The sequence below is a fragment of the Pogoniulus pusillus genome, chromosome 37, assembly GCF_015220805.1.
Source record: "Pogoniulus pusillus isolate bPogPus1 chromosome 37, bPogPus1.pri, whole genome shotgun sequence".
Taxonomy (NCBI): domain Eukaryota; kingdom Metazoa; phylum Chordata; class Aves; order Piciformes; family Lybiidae; genus Pogoniulus; species Pogoniulus pusillus.
The window spans coordinates 6,348,603-6,367,203 of record NC_087300.1 but is presented as its reverse complement, the minus strand read 5'-3'; the positions used below and the strand labels follow the sequence as shown (position 1 = coordinate 6,367,203).

Here is an 18,601-nt window from a genome sequence, read left to right as displayed (position 1 = left end):
AGAAGAGTTTGATTCATTTGTTTATTTGTGGTATAGGTAATGAGTCATATTTAAAGATAAAAGACTCCAAAGAACAACAAGATAAGCACAGGACAAGGGCAAGATGGATGCTAAACACACTCCAGCCTGTCCTGCTTGATATTTGTCCCCTTGCCAGGGGACTTCAGAGAGTGGGCAGCTCTGGCTCAGGATGTGCACCAAGCTCTGTCCTCACTTCTTGGAGCAGTAAAGGCAGAGATCTTATGGTGTGCCCCAGGGATCAGTGCTGGGCACAGACCAGTTCAGTATCTTCATTGATGATCTGGATGAGGGGATTGAGTCCAGCATCAGTAAGCTTGCAGATGACATCAAGTTAGGAGCAAGTGTGGATCTGTTAGAGGGCAGGAGGGCTCTGCAGAGGGACCTGGACAGGCTGCACAGATGGGCACAGCCCAATGTCAGCAGTGTTAGCAAGTCCAAGTGCCAGGTTCTGCACTTGAGCCATAACAACCCCAAGCAGCACTACAGGCTGGGGACAGAGTGGCTGAGAGCAGCCAGGTAGGACCTGGGGGTGATGGTTGATAGTAGATGAAGAGGAGGCAGCAGTGCCCAGGTGGGCAGCAGAGCCAATGGCATCCTGGGCTGGCTCAGGAGCAGTGTGGGCAGCAGGACAAGGGAGGTTCTTCTGCCCCTGTGCTCAGCACTGCTCAGGCCACACCTTGAGTGCTGTGTCCAGTTCTGGGCTCCTGAATTGAAGAGAGATGTTGAGGTGCTGGAAGGTGTTTGGAGAAGGGCAGCAAGGCTGGGGAGGGGCCTGGAGCACAGCCCTGTGAGGAGAGGCTGAGGGAGCTGGGGGGGTGCAGCCTGCAGCAGAGGAGGCTCAGGGCAGAGCTCATTGCTGCCTGCAGCTGCCTGCAGGGAGGCTGCAGCCAGGTGGGGTTGGGCTCTGCTGCCAGGCAGCCAGGGCCAGAAGAAGGGGACACAGCCTCAAATGATTGGCACTGGAATGGGCTGCCCAGGGAGGTGGTGGAGTCTGTGGCTGGAGGTGTTGCAGCCAAGCCTGGCTGAGGCACTTAGTGCCATGGTCTGGTTGGTTGGAAAGGCTGAGTGCTAGGTTGGGCTGAATGAGCTTGGAGCTCTCTTCCAACCTGATTCATTCTATGATTCTACTTGCACTGGCCTGGAGTAAAGAGCAGCTGCTTCAATCCAAAGTGTGTTGTTGCATTTGTTAGAGTCCTGGCAGCAACAAGTGGTGGAGAATGCAGGCAGCCAGAGAACAAAGCAGAGAGGACAGCAGCAGGAGAGCTGTAGGGAAGAGACTTCTGACAAGGGCTGGGAGTGACAGGATGAGGGACAATGGATTCTAGGGGAGACTGAGACTGGAGATGAGGAAGAAATTGTTTGCAGTGAGGGTGGTGAGAGACTGGCGCAGGTTGAGGGTGGTGAGAGACTGGCACAGCTTGAGGGTGGTGAGACACTGGCACAGGTTTCCCAGGGAGGTTGTGGAGCACAGAAGCACCCAATGTGATCAAAGATCACATTGGGTGCTTCTGTGCTCCACAACCTCCCTGAAGGTGTTCAAGGCCAGGCTGGATGAGGCCTTGAGCAACCTGTTCTAGTGGGAGGTGTCCCTGCCCATGGCAGGGAGGGTGGAACTGGCTGAGCTTTGAGCTCCCTTCCTACCCAACCCATTCTGTGATTCTGTGAGAGATGTGTAGGTGTCATTCAGCTTGCCCAAGTTAAAGCCAGGTTCTGGGCAGTGCCAGGATTTGTTTGGAAGCTTCAATGCTCACCAGCATTTGCAGCTCCTTTTCACTTGACCTTTATTTCCTGCAGCTTTATGCAGCCAGCACTTCATCCTACTTAACTGCATCTTGCAGAAGTTAAGTATCTAGCCTAAGCCCTTTATAGACTGTAGAGAGAAACAAGCACAGCCTGATCCACCTGCCTTAGAAATCTCTCCTGTCTTGGAGGGCAATGAGAGCTGATGGAAGTCCTGCTGATGGGGTTAGACTTGCCACTTCAATTTAAAATTAAGCTTAGACTGGCAGGGCTTTTTTTTTTTCTTTGGGAGCATTGCTTTAGTCCAACTGAGGCTGATGCTGGAGAGAAATTTCCCTTGGAGCTGTTTTCAAGTCAAGCAGCAATATTAGACAACATGGTGAAAGTTCTGGAACACAAACCCTGTGAGGAGAAGCTGAGGGAGCTGGGGGTGTGCAGGCTGCAGCAGAGGAGGCTCAGGGCAGAGCTCATTGCTGTCTGCAGCTGCCTGCAGGGAGGCTGTAGCCAGGTGGGGTTGGGCTCTGCTGCCAGGCACCCAGCGACAGAAGAAGGGGACACAGCCTGAAGCTGTGCCAGGGCAGGTTGAGGCTGGATGTTGTTAGGAAGTTGTTGTCAGAGAGAGTGATTGGCATTGGAATGGGCTGCCCAGGGAGGTGGTGGAGTCTGTGTGGCTGGAGGTGTTGAAGCCAAGCCTGGCTGGGGCACTTAGTGCCATGGTCTGGTTGGTTGGGCAGGGCTGGGTGCTAGGTTGGGCTGGCTGAGCTTGGAGCTCTCTTCCAACCTGCTTGATTCTGTGAATCTCTGATGCAGAGTCAGCTGCCTGGCTGTGCAGCAGGACCAAAGGAAGGGGATTCAGCAGCCAAAGATCTGCTCAGCAGTTCCTCCTTCCCTGTTTTATTCTCTCCAGGTCTATCCCACAACTCTGTGCTGTTTTAGGACTGTGTTGCTGTGGCCTCAAGTTGAGCCAGGGGAGGTTTAGGTTGGACATGAGGAACAATTCCTTCCCCAAAAAGGTTGCCAAGCCCTGGAACAGGCTGCCCAGGGCAGCAGTGGGGTCTCCATAGAATGGGTTAGGTTGGAAGGGACCTCAAAGATCATCTAGTTCCAAGTCCCCTGCCATAGGCAGGGACACCTCCCCCTGGAAGGGTTTCAAAGCTGTGTAGATGTGGTGCTGAGGGACATGGTTTAGTGGTGACCTGGCAGTGATGGGTTAATAATTGGGCTTGGTGATCTGAAAGGTCTTCTGCAAGCAAAACAGTTCTGTGCTTCCGTGCTTAAAAGACAGTAACAGAAGCACAAAGGCTCTTGGAGGGGTTAGGATGTTAGAAGAAGAGTCTTGCAGGTGCTTCTTGCCTTCAAGTCAGTCCAGACCTCCTGGACTCATCTGTGAACTGAAGTGGAGCTCTTCTGTCAGTGCAGTCTACTCCTGTGGAGCTCTGCCTGCAGAGTATGAGAATAAAAGCCACACAGGTCTAATGTTGGTATGTTGGAAAGGGGCTCAGGGGGCTCAGTCCTGGCTGTGAACCTTGGACAGCTGAAGCATGAGGCCAGCTCCGAGGATGGAGACCTGCTCTGGGTCTGCAGACCCTGCTGATGTGCTGGGGAGGTTGAGCTGTGAGCTGCACCTTCAATTTAGCAGTTTTCAAAGCTGACAGGATTCAGGAGCTAGACCCAAGACAGCACACAGCTGCCCAGCTGTGAGTCACAGAACCTTAGAGCCTGCAAGAGACCTCAAAAGCTCATCCAGTCCAACCCCCCTGCCAGGGCAGGGTAACCTCTGCCAGGTCACACCACACCCACAGCACTCCCACTCCACCTGCCTCCTTTTCTCCTTTAATTCCCCAAACCCACAGCACCTGAGTGCTGTTGGAGTCTCCTCCCAGCCCAGGTGTGGCCACTTTGCCTTCCCTGCTCACTCCCCTTTATAAGCAGCCCCAGGAAGGGCAGAAGCCCCAAGCTTGCCCAACTGGGCAGAGGGATCCTCCTCCTGGCATCACGGGTGAGTGCCCATGGTGCACACTGGGTGACTGGTGGAGGGGATCTAAAGGCTGGGGGGCCTGGTGGCCCCCTGGTTAGGTAGGACTAATTACTGCCATAGCAGCACCTTAGAGGAAGAGAAACTGCTCCTGCAGGGAAGTATTTTCTCTCCTTTGCAGCAGGACAGAAGGCAAATACCTTTTGTTGCTGTTGTCAGGCTGTCTGCTGCCTCTCCAGGCTTTGGGTCCCCTCTTCCTCCAGTGCTTTGGCTGAAAGATCTCCAGGGCAGAGAAGGTCTCCTGCAAGGCTGCCCTGATCTTGCTGTGGGCATGCAGGTGGCTCAGGAATTGGATCCATCAGGCATTTCTATGGCCAAGAGGGAGACAGTGTCGTCAGGAGGCTGGGGAGGGCAAGTGATAGGACAAGAGGAAATGGCCTCAAGTTGCTCCAGGGAAGGCTTAGGTTGGACATTAGAAAGAAACTTCTTAGCTGAAAAGGTTCTCAAAGCCTGGCAAAGGCTGCCCAGGGAGCTGAGTCCCCATCCTGGGAGCTGGCTGAGTCCCCATCCTGGGAGCTGGCTGAGTCCCCATCCCCAGAGGTGTTTTGAAGAGGCAGAGGTGTGGTGCTGAGGGCCATGGGTTAGCCCCAGCCTTAGTGGAGTGAGAGAACTCAAAGATCTGTAAGGTCTTTTTGACCTGAAATGGTTCTGTGATTCAGCCAAGAGCTGTTCATGCCTGCTTCTGTCAGCTTGGCTGCAGCACTGAGGGTTTCCCACTCATGCCTCCCACCACAGAGTGCAGTTTTACAGCCAGGACCTTGCAAGTGCAGGTGGCAGCTGCCACTTTGCTTCTAAATGTCCCTCTGCAGCCACAGCATGACACGGAGAACAAAAACCATGGCTTATAGTTGACTTCTGCTCCCTCTCAGCCTCTGCTTTCGGAGGTTCATTTGAGATCTGGGTGGTTCTAAGGCTGTCCTGGCTCCCCACTCATTTCATAGAGTAAGAATGGTTTGGCTTGGAAGGGAACTTAAAAGATCATCTAATTCCAAACCCTTGCCATGGGCAAGACACCTCCCACTAGAACAGGTTGCTTAAAGCTTCATCCAACCTGGCCTTGAACATCTCCAGGGAGGTTGTGGAGCACAGAAGCACCCAATGTGATCAAAGATCACATTGGGTGCTTCTGTGCTCCACAACCTCCCTGGGCAACCTGTGCCAGTGTCTCACCACCTTCAACCTGTGCCAGGGTCTCACCACCCTCACTGGAAAGAATTTCTTCCCCATCTGAATCTCCCCTCCTCAAGCTTCAATCCATTCCCTCTCTATTCCACCAAGCCCTTGTAAGAAATCCCTTCCTGGCTTCCTTGCAGACCCCCTTCAGGTGCATTTCTTCCTGGCAAGGGCTCTTTGCTTCCCTCTGAGCTGTATCCCAGGCACCAGCTAGGAGGGGAACCCAATGGCTCCGTGTTGATTTCATTTGCAGTGATTAATGCTACCCACTAGCAGCAACCCCCAGGGGCAGTTTACAGGGAACACTTTTTTTCCTGTAATTAAAAACCCTGCCTGGGGGTTCCCTTACAGGAATCACCACTCCCAGTCCCTGCAGCTGCAAATTGAGGCTGGAAAGGGGAAATATTACAAGGCAGTGGCTGGGGAGGTGCTTCAGCTGCTGATTGCTTCTGCAGTAGCAGTTGTCTGTGTTGGCTTTTAGCAGTTGCTCACTCGGGTAGGTTTGGGCTGCTTAGGGGAAGAAATTGCTGAGGAATAACAGAATCCTAGGATGGATCAGGTTGGAAGGGGCCTTAGGGATCATCTGTTCCAATCTCCCTGCCATGGACCTCTTGGCTAGACTTGGTTGCTTCATCTCACCTGGCTTTGGGTGTAAGTTGCAGCACAGGAGGTTCCTGCTCAACACAAGGGGCAACTTCTTGCCTGGAAGGGTCCCAGAGCCCTGGCACAGGCTGCCCAGAGAGGTTGTGGAGTCTCCTTCCCTGGACACTTTCAAGGCCTGTCTGGATGTGTTGCTCTGTGATTTGTGTTTGATAGTATGGCCCTGCTCTAGCAGAGGGGTTGGACTTGATGATCTCCTTCAGTCTCTTCCAGCCCCTAACATCCTGTGACCCTCCCTCAGGGTAGGATGTGGCCCCCCTAGGCCGTCCACAGCTTCTCTGGGCAACCCCTTCAGAGCCTCTCCACCCTTGTACTGAAGAACTACTTCAGCTCCAGTCTAATCCTGCTCTGCCTCAGCTTCAAACCATTCTCCCTCGTCCTGTCTTCAGACAGCATGCAAAGTCCTTCTGCAGCCTTCCTGCAGGATCCCTTCAGGTACTGAAAACAGCTCTAAGATCCCATTGGAGTCTTCTCTATGCTGAACACCCTCAGCCTGTCCTCATAGCAGAGGTGCTCCAGCCCTTGGATCACCTTTGTGGACTCACTCCAGCAGCTCTGCGTCCTTCTTGTGATGAGGACACCAGAACTGGAGGCAGGATTGGAAATGAGGTCTGAGCAGAGCCAAGGGGCAGAATCCCTTCTCTTAGCCCTGCTGCCCACACTCCTCTGGCCGCAGCCAGTGCCCAGCTGCACTGCTGGCTCCTGGGGAGCTTCTCAGCAACCTACACCCCCAAGGCTTGCTTTCCTTCTTCAGAGCTACTCTGTATCCCAGTATCACCAAGGTTGGAAGAGACCTCACAGATCACCAAGTCCAACCCTTTAGCACAGAGCTCAAGGCCAGACCATGGCACCAAGTGCCACGTCCACTCCTGCCTTGAACAGCTCCAGGGACGGCGACTCCACCACCTCCCCGGGCAGCCCATTCCAGTGTCCAATGACTCTCTCAGGGAAGAACTTTCTCCTCACCTCCAGCCTAAATCTCCCCTGGCACAGCCTGAGGCTGTGTCCTCTTGTTCTGGTGCTGGCCACCTGAGAGAAGAGAGCAACCTCCTCCTGGCCACAACCTCCCCTCAGGTAGTTGCAGACAGCAATAAGGTCTGCCCTGAGCCTCCTCTTCTCCAGGCTAACCAATCCCAGCTCCCTCAGCCTCTCCTCGTAGGGCTGTGCTCAAGGCCTCTCCCCAGCCTCATTGCCCTTCTCTGGACACGCTCAAGCATCTCAATGTCCCTCCTAAACTGGGGGGCCCAGAACTGAACACAGCACTCAAGGTGTGGTCTAACCAGTGCAGAGTACAGGGGCAGAATGACCTCCCTGCTCCTGCTGGCCACACCATTCCTGATGCAGGCCAGGATGCCACTGGCTCTCTTGGCCACCTGGGCACACTGCTGGCTCATGTTCAGGTGGGTATCAATCAGCACCCCCAGATCCCTCTCTGTCTGGCTGCTCTCAGCCACTCTGACCCCAGCCTGTATCTCTGCATGGGGTTGCTGTGGCCAAAGTGCAGCACCCTGCACTTGGAGCTATTGAACTCCATCCCCTTGGACTCTGCCCATCTGTCCAGGCGGTCAAGGTCCCGCTGCAGAGCCCTTCTGCCCTCCAGCCCAGCCACATCTGCCCCCAGCTTGGTGTCATCTGCACACTTGCTGATGACTGACTCCATGCCCTCATCCAGATCATCTATGAAGCTGTTAAAGAGGATGGGGCCCAGCACTGATCCCTGAGGGACACCACTAGTGACTGGCCACCAACCCAGCCTGGATTTGTGCCTGAGACTGTGGGTAGCTGGAAAAAGCTGCAAGTGTCTGGGCAGACAGGGAGGGGAAGCTGAAGCCTGAGCACCAAGCAGGCTCCTTCAGCGCTTGCAGCGAGCCGCTGCTGCGTGCCACGGAGTAGCAGGTCCAATCCTTACCATCTGCACCAATAATCAAAGCTTCATTAGAGGCCCAGATTTGCTGGGAATTAGAACATGTAATTAGAAAACGTGGCTGCTAATTGAGTCCCTTTGATGGGAGCTTCAAGATGTGACGCTGATCCCACACAGAAAGGGGGTTTTCAATGCCTCTTATTTATATACATTCCCCATCCCCCCCTTCCCCTCCCTTCCATTTGTTGTTATTTGCAGCTTTGAACTCTTTGCTGATCAGAAATATTCAGGACTTGATGGTGCACAGAGCAGTGTCACTTTGGCTATTTATAAGCACAGGGCTGGCACAAAAAGCCATTCAGCAAATGCCTTTTTTTAGGTTGCTTCTGTCCCGTTCTCCCCCCCACCCCCCCACCCCCAGCCACCTCCTTCCCTTCGTTTCTTCCCTTTCCTTTATATTTCCAACTACAAAACAAGAAGTTGCTATTTTAGTTCGTGCAGCAACGTTCAAAGGCAGCCAAGTGTTGATGCTTCAGTAGGTGGCACTCCATGCTCTTGGTCTGCTCGGTGGTGGCAGCTCTGCCAAGAGGAGGAGTTTTTTTTTGCTCTGCCAGAAGGATTTTGCCTTCCTGAAGGTGCTGCTGCCTCTGCCGAGTGCTGGGAAAGGAGCTCCTTGAACTGCTGAGCTCATCCAGCATCCACTGCAAAAAACCCTACAACCAGCCCAACCCCCCCCCCGAGGTGTAAAACTCGAGGCTACAGCAGGTCTCTGCCTGTAGTTACCTGAGCTGAGCTCTTTGCTGCATCCTCCCCCACGGGTTTAGTTGGCAGTGGTGGTCTTGGGGAGGGTGCCAGGGGCTGATGTTTGGTGCTAGGTGGTTGCCACTCAGGGCTCTTCTTCTTACCTCTGCTCTGCCTCTTCCTGCTTCTGCAAGATGCTGTTGGGCTCCTTGGGAGAGGCAGCACTACAGACATGGAAGATCCTGGTAGCCTTACATAAGGCAAAGGAATTAATTAAATAAGTGCATAAAAATAACCACTCAGAAAGGGGAGGGAGGGGGGAAAAAAATGCTGGCATATAACTTAATTTCCTGCCACTCTCTACAGTCTCCTCCAGCACAAAGCCAGGTCTTTCTGGGGCTTTTCACCTTCTGAGCAAGTCTCTTTGGGCACAGAAGAAGGTTTAACCCCTAAGGCTCTGGGCTCTTTGCACATTAGGGTGGCAGCTTCCTTCTCTGAGTAAGTACCTGGAGAATGTATAGGATCATGGATAAAGGCACAGCCCAGGGAGCCCCAGCCCTGCAGGGTGCTGTGCCCGGAGCTGGACAATGGGAACCAGCTCTGCACTCCTGCCAAGTGCTGCTTTACCATTTCATAGACTCAATCAGGTTGGAAGAGAGCTCCAAACTCAGGCAGCCCAACCTAGCGCCCTGCCCAACCAACCAGACCATGGCACTGAGTGCCCCAGCCAGGCTTGGCTGCAACACCTCCAGGGATGGCAACTCCACCTCCCTGGGCAGCCCATTCCAATGCCAATCACTCTCTCTGACAACAACTTCCTAACAACATCCAGCCTAGACCTGCCCTGCCACAGCTTCAGGCTGTGTCCCCTTCTGCTGCTGCTGGCTGCCTGGCAGCAGAGCCCAACCCCACCTGGCTACAGCCTCCCTGCAGGCAGCTGCAGACAGCAATGAGCTCTGCCCTGAGCCTCCTCTGCTGCAGGCTGCACCCCCCCAGCTCCCTCAGCCTCTCCTCACAGGGCTGTGCTCCAGGCCCCTCCCCAGCCTTGCTGCCCTTCTCTCAACACCTTCCAGCACCTCAACATCTCTCTTGAATGGAGGAGCTCAGAACTGGGCACAGCACTCAAGGTGTGGCCCAACCAGTGCTGAGCACAGGGGAAGAACAACCTCCCCTGTCATACTGACCACACTGCTCTTGAGCCAGGCCAGCATACCTCTGGCCACCTGGGTGAGATGTGGTTTATCAAGAGGTAGCAACAAGCTTCCTGAGACCAATGCTGACTGCACAGCCATCGCTGGTCCAACACCTGAGAGGACCAGAGCAGGCTAAGCAGCAGCCCCAGAAAGGTGAAGGCAGCAGCTTGGTTCTACACTGAGGGTGTAGACCCTGTCCCGTGTTGCCCAGAGAGGTGGGAGATGCCTCACTCCTGGAACCATAACAAGTCAGGTCATTTGGGGCTCTGAGCAAGCTGCTCTAGTAGGAACTGTTCCTGCAGACTTGGGGATGGTTGGGTTGGATGAGCTTTAAAGTCTGACTGCAGGGGTTTAGGCTAGGTGAGCTTAAAAGATCCCTCCCCACCTAAACCAGTCTGTTGTGCAAATCCAGTAGGGGGAAACCAAACCTGAAGGATGTTTGGCAAGAGAAGCTGGATTAACAGGATGGATTCACCACCTAGCTCTCTCTGCTCCATGCAGGCTTAGCAGAAGCCTGTCTGGCTCTGCAGCAGGTACCAAGCAGAAGCAATTAGAGCAGGCCAGCATGATTATCCCAGCTTCCTAGTAGTCCCCACTGCAGAAAAGAAAGTTCAAGGAGCTCTTCCCCCTCTCCAGGCAAAAGGCAGTTTGCTTTCCTGGCTAGTGGAGTGTCTTTGGAGATGCTGAACATCTGCAGCAGCAGAGCAGGTATCTTGGCCCCAGCTTGGAGGGAGCAGAGCTGAGATAATGATATGGCTGAGAAGCTGCCACAGCAGCAGAAAACATCTCCCTTGCCCTGCTGGCTGGAGAGCTGGTTCAGACCCCAGCTCAGCTCCCCAGAGTGCAGGAGTGGCTGAGGATTTAGGTCTTAATGAAGCAAACGCTCATGGCCACAAACCCCACTGTGCCAACAGGCTGGATGCTGTAATTAGGAGAAATGCCTATTGCTAAAGACACAAGAGCATGGCAGATGAGTTTAGTGCTCCTAATAAAACAATCTAATTCCCCTAATCTGTATCAAACACTAAAAGCTACATGCTACCAATTATTTCCTTCTAGTTTGAATTTACAGCCATCAGTTATAATGGATGAAATGAATTCTTAGCTTAATTTTGTTGGCTGTGTGCATAGAATCCCTTTCTTCTTTTTATTTCCCCCCATTCCCTTTCCATCTCCCATTTTCCTGGGGTTGGAAATTAGCTGCAGCTAGCTTCAGTGGTGGTAGTTAAGATGGAACTTGGGTCCTAATTGTTTACTGAGCATCACAACCTTTGGTGTAATTCACTCTTTGCTGCAGCTTGGGTGTGAGGTTTGTTCTCTTCAGCTTTGTTTGCCCTTCCAAATCAGAGGATTTAACATAAAAGATAGAAACATCACCATCTGTAACCTCCAGCTCTGTTTGCATCACTCACTGAATCCCAGCATCCCACCATGGTAGAGGTTGGAAGAGACCTCTGGAGATCACAGAGCCATGCAGGTTGGCAAAGCCCCTCAGGAGCACCAAGCCCAACCTAGAACCCTTAAACCATAGCCCTGAGCACCACATCCAAACCATCGTGAAACACAGCCAGGGTGGATGACTCCAGCACCTCCCTGGGCAGCTCATTCCAGTCCCTGACCACTCTCTCCAGGAAAAACTTCTTCCTAATGTCCAATCTAAACCTCTCCAGGCTCAGCTTGGGACCATTCCCCCTTGTTCTGTCTCAAATCCCCTGTGAGAACCCAGCAGCAGCCTCTCCACAATGCCCCTTCAGGTGGCTGTAGACAGCAATGAGGTCTCCCCTCAGCCTCCTCTTCCTCACACCAACCACCTCCAGCTCCCTCAGTCTCTCCTCATCAGATTTATTCTCCAGGCCCTTCCCCAGCTTTGCTGCCCTCCTCTGGACCTGCTCCAGCACCTCCACAGCTCTCCTGTGTTGCAGTGCCCCAAACTGAACACAGCACTGGAGGAGTGGTCTCACCAGAGCAGTGTCCAAGGGGACAATCCCTCCCTGCTCCTGCTGGCCTCAGTGTTTTTAATCCAAGCCAGGATGTCATTGGCCTTCTTGGCTTATCCAGTCCAACCTCCCTGCTAAAGGAGGGCACCCACAGCAGCTTGTCCAGCATCACAATGCCCAGCTGGGCTGGGAAGCTCTCAACAGCCTGCTCCAGGCCTCCAGCACCCTCACACCAAACGTGGTTCTCCTTCTGCTCAGATAGAACCTCCTGGCTTCCAGTGTGCACTCACTGCTCCTTGTCCTGTCTCTGAGCACCACTGCCAAGAGTCTGGCCCCATCCTCTTGCCCCCCCACCCCTGCTGAGCATTATTGAGATCCTCTCTGGGGCTTCCAGGAGAGCTTGGAGTGGCCTTGCAGGATCTGCAGGGGGCTCCAGGAGGGCTGGGGAGGGACTACTGACAAGGTCTTGTCTTGACAACATGAAGAGGAATAGGTTTATAGTGGCAAAGGGGAGACTGAAAGTAGATGTTAGGAAGAAGTTGTTTGCAGTGAGGGTGGTGAGAGACTGGCACAGGTTGAGGGTGGTGAGACACTGGGACAGGTTTCCCAGGGAGGTTGTGCAGCACAGAAGCACCCAATGGGATCAAAGATCCCATTGGGTGCTTCTGTGCTGCACAACCTCCCTGGGGGTGTTCAGGACCAGGTTGAATGAGGCCTTGAGCAACCTGTTCTAGTGGGAGGTGTCCCTGCTCCTTGAGGTCCCTTCCAACCTAACCCATTCTGTGAGCACCACACCACAGTGGCAGCATGCAGAGGAGCAGCTGGGGAAGCATTTTGCACATGAGAGAGCTCCATAGCTGTTTCCCATAGCTGGTGTATCCCAAACAGCAAAATGACCCTCTGGGCTCTGAGCTCTTGTACTCTGCCTGTCTGCAGCAGCCTCTCCCTCCCAGCCACGCTCTGCGTTTCCCTGCGGCAGCAGCGGATGGGAGCAGCTGTTGCACCACGGCAGAAACTCGGCCTAAGGCTGCCAGCAGCAAGAGGAGGCTTTTCCTGCTGCAGGGAGCTGTGAGGAGGAGTTTTCCATCATGCCATGCATTATGCAGCATAATTATCCCCAAAGACCAAAGGCTGCTTTCCCTATTTTGCTCGCAGGAGCTTGGTTTGTTCTCAAGCTTTTAATAACCTTTAAACAAAACAAACTTCCAGAGGTGGCTCAGAGCAGCTCTGATCAGGTTCACTTTGCACTTAAGAGACTGGGTTGGAAAAGACCTCTAAGGTTATTGAGTCCATTTACCAACTCAGCACCACCATGGCCATCAAACCATGTCCCCAAGTGCCACAGCCACACACCTCTTGAACACCTCCAGGGGTGGGCACTCCACCACCTCCCTGGGCAGCCTCTACCAATCCCTGACCACTTCTGCAGCAAAGAAATTTTTCCCTAATCATAGAATCAAGCAGGTTGGAAGAGACCTCCAAGATCATCCAGTCCAACCTAGCCCTATCCAGCCAACTAGACCAATGTCCAACCTAAACCTCCCCTGGCACAATTTCAGGCCATTCCCTGTCCTTCTATAATTGGACCCCAGGCAGCCTCTGACCACCACATCCCCTACCAGCCCCTCTCTATTTGTGAGCAGCAGGTCAAGCAGGGCTGCCCCCCTGGTAGGCTCATGTAACAGCTGGGATAAGAAGTTGTCCTCCACACACTCAAAAAACCTCCTAGGCTGCTGCTTCTCTGCAGTATTAAAGTCCCAGCAGGTGTCTGGTAGGTTAAAGTCACCCACAAGCACAAGGGGAGGTGATCTTGAGGCAGCCTCCAGTTGTTTAAAGAGTAATAAAGCAACCTCATCTTCCTGGTTGGGTGATCTGTAGCAGACTCCAAGCAGGATATCAGTCTTGTTGGCCTTCCCCTGAATTCTCACCCATGAAGACTCAACTTGAGTAGCCTTAATTTCTGCCTCCATGCATCTATCACCTGATACCAGAGAGAAGAGCCCAACCCCACCTCACTGCAACCTCCTTTCAGAGAGCACTAGAGAGCAATGAGGTCTTCCCTCTGCCTCCTCCAGGCTGAACACCCTCAGCTGCTCCTCCCCAGCCCTGTTCTCCAAGCCCTCCAGCAGCCTTGTTGCCCTGGACCCAGCCTAGCCCTTCCCTGCCTTTCCTGCAGTGTTGCTTCCCAGTTCTCTGGGTTTCCCAGGGCTTTGTGGCTGCAGGGAACTGGAGCAGAGTTCAGTGCAAGTTGAGCTCTGGTATTTTTGAGCACAGCATCTCACTGTTCTCCTTTCCACCCCACCTTCCATTCAGAAGGGTTATTTTTGCTTGGCAAGTGCTAACACATTACATCATCCAGAAGTCAGCTCCAAGGCCCCACTCTCTGCAGGCAGCATGTCAGCACTTTGGGTGCTCTTTTCTCACTGAAAACAAACAAGACCAGCGTGAAAACAGAGACCTCTGGGCAAAGAAAACATCATTCACTGCCCAGCTTCAGCCACAGAGAACCTTAGGGAGAGCTCTTTGCACCCTCACCCTTTGCCACTGCTGTTTCTGATCTAAAGGGTGTGCTCAGGGCAGCTCTCTGCAACTGCCTGAAACGAGGTTGGGGGGAGGCAGGTGTTGGGTCCTTCTCCCACTCTCCAATACCTATCTCTGAGCTACTGAAAGGAGTCTGCTGGGTTGGGGAGCTCCAAGCACCAGACACACATCTGAGAGAGGCCATTCTGCTCCTGCAGCTTGTTTTGGATGGGCATCAAATCACACTGCACTCTTGGGAGCAACACTCAAATCCATTCTGAAGTCATGGCTTCACTGGAGACTTCATTCAGCTCTCTACAAGTCCCTGCAAGGAGGCTGGAGTGAGGTGGGGTTGGTCTCTGTTCCCAAGTAGCAAGTGATGGGGTGAGAGGAAAGGGCCTCAAGCTGCACCAAGGGAAGTTTGGAGATGAGGAGAAATTTGTTTGCTGCAAGAGTGGTCAGGGATTGGCAGAGGCTGCCCAGGGAGGTGGTGGAGTCCCCATCCCTGGAGGTGTTCGAGAAACCTGTGGCCATGGCACTTGTGGCCATGGCACTTGTGGCCATGGTGGTGTGGGTTGCTGGTTGTACTGGATGGTTTAAGAGGCCTTTTCCATCCCAAAGGATTCCATGTTGCCTGTGCTCTTGAACACACAGAGAGTTACATGGCTCAAACTCTTGCTGCTTTTAAGTGAGACAGAGACAGGAGCTGAGCTCAGAGCACTCTGCAGACTGGATGGTGCTGGTTGTGCTCCCTGTGTGTCCAGTACTGAAGCTGGTCTATGGCTTTGCTTGAGCTTCAGCTTCTGAGAAGCCAGGCTTGCCCTCCAAGCTGTGCCACAGGCAGTGAGAGGAGATGGAGCCTTTCATGCCTTATTTCCCAAGATAACATGCCAGGCACCAGGAGGCTCTGAACTGCAGCATCCCAGGGTCAGAGGGGTGGGTCTGCATTATGCACTGCAAAGCATCCTCATAGATCACAGAATCATGGAAGGGCTCAGGTTGGAAGGGACCTCAGAGATCATCTACTGCAGCCCTCCTGCCATGGGCAGCGACACCTCTCAGCTAGACTTGGCTGCTCAGGGCCTCATCCAACCTGGCCTTGAACACCCCCAGGGAGGAAGCAGCCACAGCCTCCCTGGGTAGCCTATTTCAGAGTGTCACCACTCTGGTACTGAAGAACTTCTTCCTCAGCTTCAGTCTAACCCTTCTCTGCCTCAGCTTCAAGCCATTCCCTTTGTCCTGTCTCTAGACACCCCCATGAACAGTGCCTCTGCAGCCTTCCTGTAGGATCCCTTCATGTAGAGGAATGAAGCTCTAAGGTCCCCTGCCAGAGACTTCTGCTCTGCAGGCTGCACACCTCCAGCTCCCTCACCTGTCCTCACAGCAGAGCTGCTCCAGCCCTTGGCTCATCCTTTTGGCCCTCCTCTGGACTCCCTCCAGCAGCTCTGTGTCCCTCTGATGATGGATAGAGATGTTGAGGTCTAGAGCCAGAGTTTCAAACCTCCCTTCTTTTGTCTCTCCCTTCCTTTTCCCTCCCCTATTCCTAACCAACATCTGAGTTGGTGACATGGAGCAACCTTTGCAATCCCCCTGCCACTGCTCAGAGCCCTGCATGCAGATGAATGGTTAATAGGTGCAATGCAGACGTAATTACAGAGTTATAAGAGCTTTATTTATGCTCTTCACATTAAAGTGATATCACACTATTAAATCTTCATACCATTAGCTACTCAGTGTGTGGAGAGAGAGAGAGAGAGTGTGTGTGTGTGTGTGTGTGTGTGTGTGTGTGTGAGTGAGGCAATCATGGGAAAATTTCCTCATTAGTCTCTCAAGAGCAGCAGAAGATGTGCAGAAAGGCATCACTCCAGGCTGAAGGGAGGCAGGCAGAGATGTTTAGAATCATAGAATCAACCAGGTTGGAAGAGAGCTCCAAGCTCAGCCAGCCCAACCTAGCACCCAGCCCTGCCCAACCAACCAGACCATGGCACTAAGTGCCCCAGCCAGGCTTGGCTTCAACACCTCCAGCCACACAGACTCCACCACCTCCCTGGGCAGCCCATTCCAGTGCCAATCACTCTCTCTGACAACAACTTCCTAACAACAGCCAGCCTGAACCTGCCCTGGCACAGCTTGAGGCTGGGTCCCCTTCTTCTGTTGCTGGCTGCCTGGCAGCAGAGCCCAACCCCACCTGGCTACAGCCTCCCTGCAGGCAGCAATGAGCTCTGCCCTGAGCCTCCTCTGCTGCAGGCTGCACCCCCCCCAGCTCCCTCAGCCTCTCCTCACAGGGCTGTGCTCCAGGCCCCTCCCCAGCCTTGTGCCCTTCTCTGGGCAGCTTCCAGCATCTCTCTTGAATTGAGGAGCCTTGATTTGACCCTGGGCAGCTTGATGTAGTTGGAGGTGTCCTTGCTGACTGCAGGGAGGTTGGACAAGATGACCTTTGAGAGTCCCTTCCAATCCCATGCAGTCTGTGAATTCTGTGCAGCAGTAAAAGAATTCATAGCTCCTTCTAACCCACAGGCAGCTATGCTGGGGTTAATGTGCTGGAAAGGAAGTTCAAACCCTTGGATTATTTCAGAAGTGATCCCCCCAAAACACCTCACTGGGGAAGGGAGAGGCAGCTTTCACTTGCAGCACACAAAACACATCCCCATCCCTGGAGGTGTTTAAGTTGGTCTACTCTGCCAGGCACCCAGGCACAGAACAAGAGGTCACAGCCTCAAGTTGTGGCAGGGCAGGTCTAGGCTAGATGTTAGGAGGAAGTTGTTGTCAGAGAGAGTGATTGGCATTGGAATGGGCTGCCCAGGGAGGTGGTGGAGTCTGTGTGGCTGGAAGTGTTGAAGCCAAGCCTGGCTGGGGCACACTGCTGCCTCATCTTGAGCTCCTCTCTCCCAGCACCCCCAGCTCCCTCTCTGCCTGGCTGCTCTCAGCCACTCTGGCCCCAGCCTGTAGTGCTGCTTGGGGTTGTTGTGGCCCAAGTGCAGAACCCTGCACTTGGCCTTGTTCAGTCTCATCCCCTTGGCCTCTGCCCACCCATCCAGCCTGGCCAGGTCCCTCTGCAGGGCTCTCCTACCCTCCAACAGCTCCACAGCCGCTCCTAGCTTGGTGTCATCTGCAAACTCACTGATGCTGGATTCAATCCACTCCTCCAGATCATCAGTAAAGATATTGAACAGGTTGCCCAGGGCCACAGCAAGGCTGATCTTAAATGTTTCCAGGGCTGAGGCCTCAACCACATCCCTGAGCAACCTGTTCCAGTATTTCAGCACTCACTGTGCAGAACTTCCTCCTGATGTCCAACCTCAATCTCCTCCGCTCCAGTTTCAAACCACTGCCCCTTGCCCTATCCCCACAGGCTCTTCTAAACATCCCTGCCCAGCCTTCCTGTACATCCCCTTCAGATATTGAAATGCAGCTCTAAGGTCCTCCTGGAGCTTTCTCCAGGCTCACCAACCCAGCTCTCTCAGCCTGTCCTCAAAGGAGAGGTTCTCCAGCCCTTGGACTCTGCGATCTTAAAAGTCTTTTCCAACTGAAACTATTCTGTGACTGAAGAAGGAGAGTTTGGGGGGAGAGGTAGGGAAAAAGAAAGCAGGAGGAAGAAAAGGCTGATCTGTGCTTCCAGTAAACAGAGAATCTGACACAGAATTAGTGGAGGGATTATGCAGAATCAGCATCTCCATTCCTCAGAGTGACTTTCCTCGACAGAAGGACACTAATCGTGCTCGGAGAGATCAAAGCCTTTAATCAACGTTTAAGCATCTTAAGTTTGTTCCACTTTATTAAAGGAAAATAATGACACTGTGTTTTACATTGCATTAAGGAGGAGGAAGATGCCCCAGAAAAGCTGCCTGCTTCCTCTCTGGGCCTGTGTCCTGCCCTTTCTAGCTGAGCACAGAATTCCCCTCCTGTCCCACAGGGGAATGGGTTTGGCAGCAACTCACAGGGTGTAGCTGGGAAAGGCAGGCTTGGTCTGCAGCACCCCCAAGCAGATCAGACCCAGCTGAACCACTCAGACCACAGCTTGGGTGCTGTGTCCAGTTCTGGGCTCCTGCATTGCAGAGAGATGCTGAGGTGCTGGAAGGTGTCCAGAGAAGGGCAGCAAGGCTGGGGAGGGGCCTGGAGCAGAGCCCTGTGAGGAGAGGCTGAGGGAGCTGGGGGGGTGCAGCCTGCAGCAGAGGAGGCTCAGGGCAGAGCTCATTGCTGCCTGCAGCTGCCTGCAGGGAGGCTGTAGCCAGGTGGGGTTGGGCTCTTCTGCCAGGCAGCCAGCAACAGAAGAAGGGGACCCAGGCTGAAGCTGTGGCAGGGCAGGTCTAGTCTGGATGTTGTTAGGAAGTTGTTGTCAGAGAGAGTGATTGGCACTGGAATGGGCTGCCCAGGGAGGTGGTGGAGTCTGTGTGGCTGGAGGTGTTGAGGCCAAGCCTGGCTGGGGCACTTAGTGCCATGGTCTGGTTGGTTGGGCAGGGCTGGGTGCTAGGTTGGGCTGGCTGAGCTTGGAGCTCTCTTCCAGCCTGCTTAGTTCTATGATTCTGTGATCAAGCCGTGTGCTGCAGGGAACTCACCTGAGGGCAGGGATGACATCCAGAAAGATCTGGACAGGCTTAAGAAGTGGTCCAGTGACAACTGCATGAGGTTCAAGCAGTCAAAGTGCAAGACTCTGCAGATGGGTCAAGCTAATCCCAGGCACCAATCCAGGCTGGATGCAGAGAGGGTTGGGAATCAT

General features: G+C 53.6%; 1 long non-coding RNA gene across 1 annotated transcript; it reads right to left on the bottom strand.

The window, feature by feature from the left end:
• Nucleotides 1-2,891: 2,891 nt before the first annotated feature.
• LOC135190851 (uncharacterized) lies at nt 2,892-8,473 on the bottom strand. Its single transcript, XR_010308656.1, has 3 exons — nt 8,277-8,473; nt 3,937-4,104; nt 2,892-3,201 (listed from the first exon to the last, which is right to left on the bottom strand). It is a non-coding gene; the product is annotated as an uncharacterized LOC135190851 (long non-coding RNA).
• Between the last annotated feature and the right edge of the window lie 10,128 nt (nt 8,474-18,601).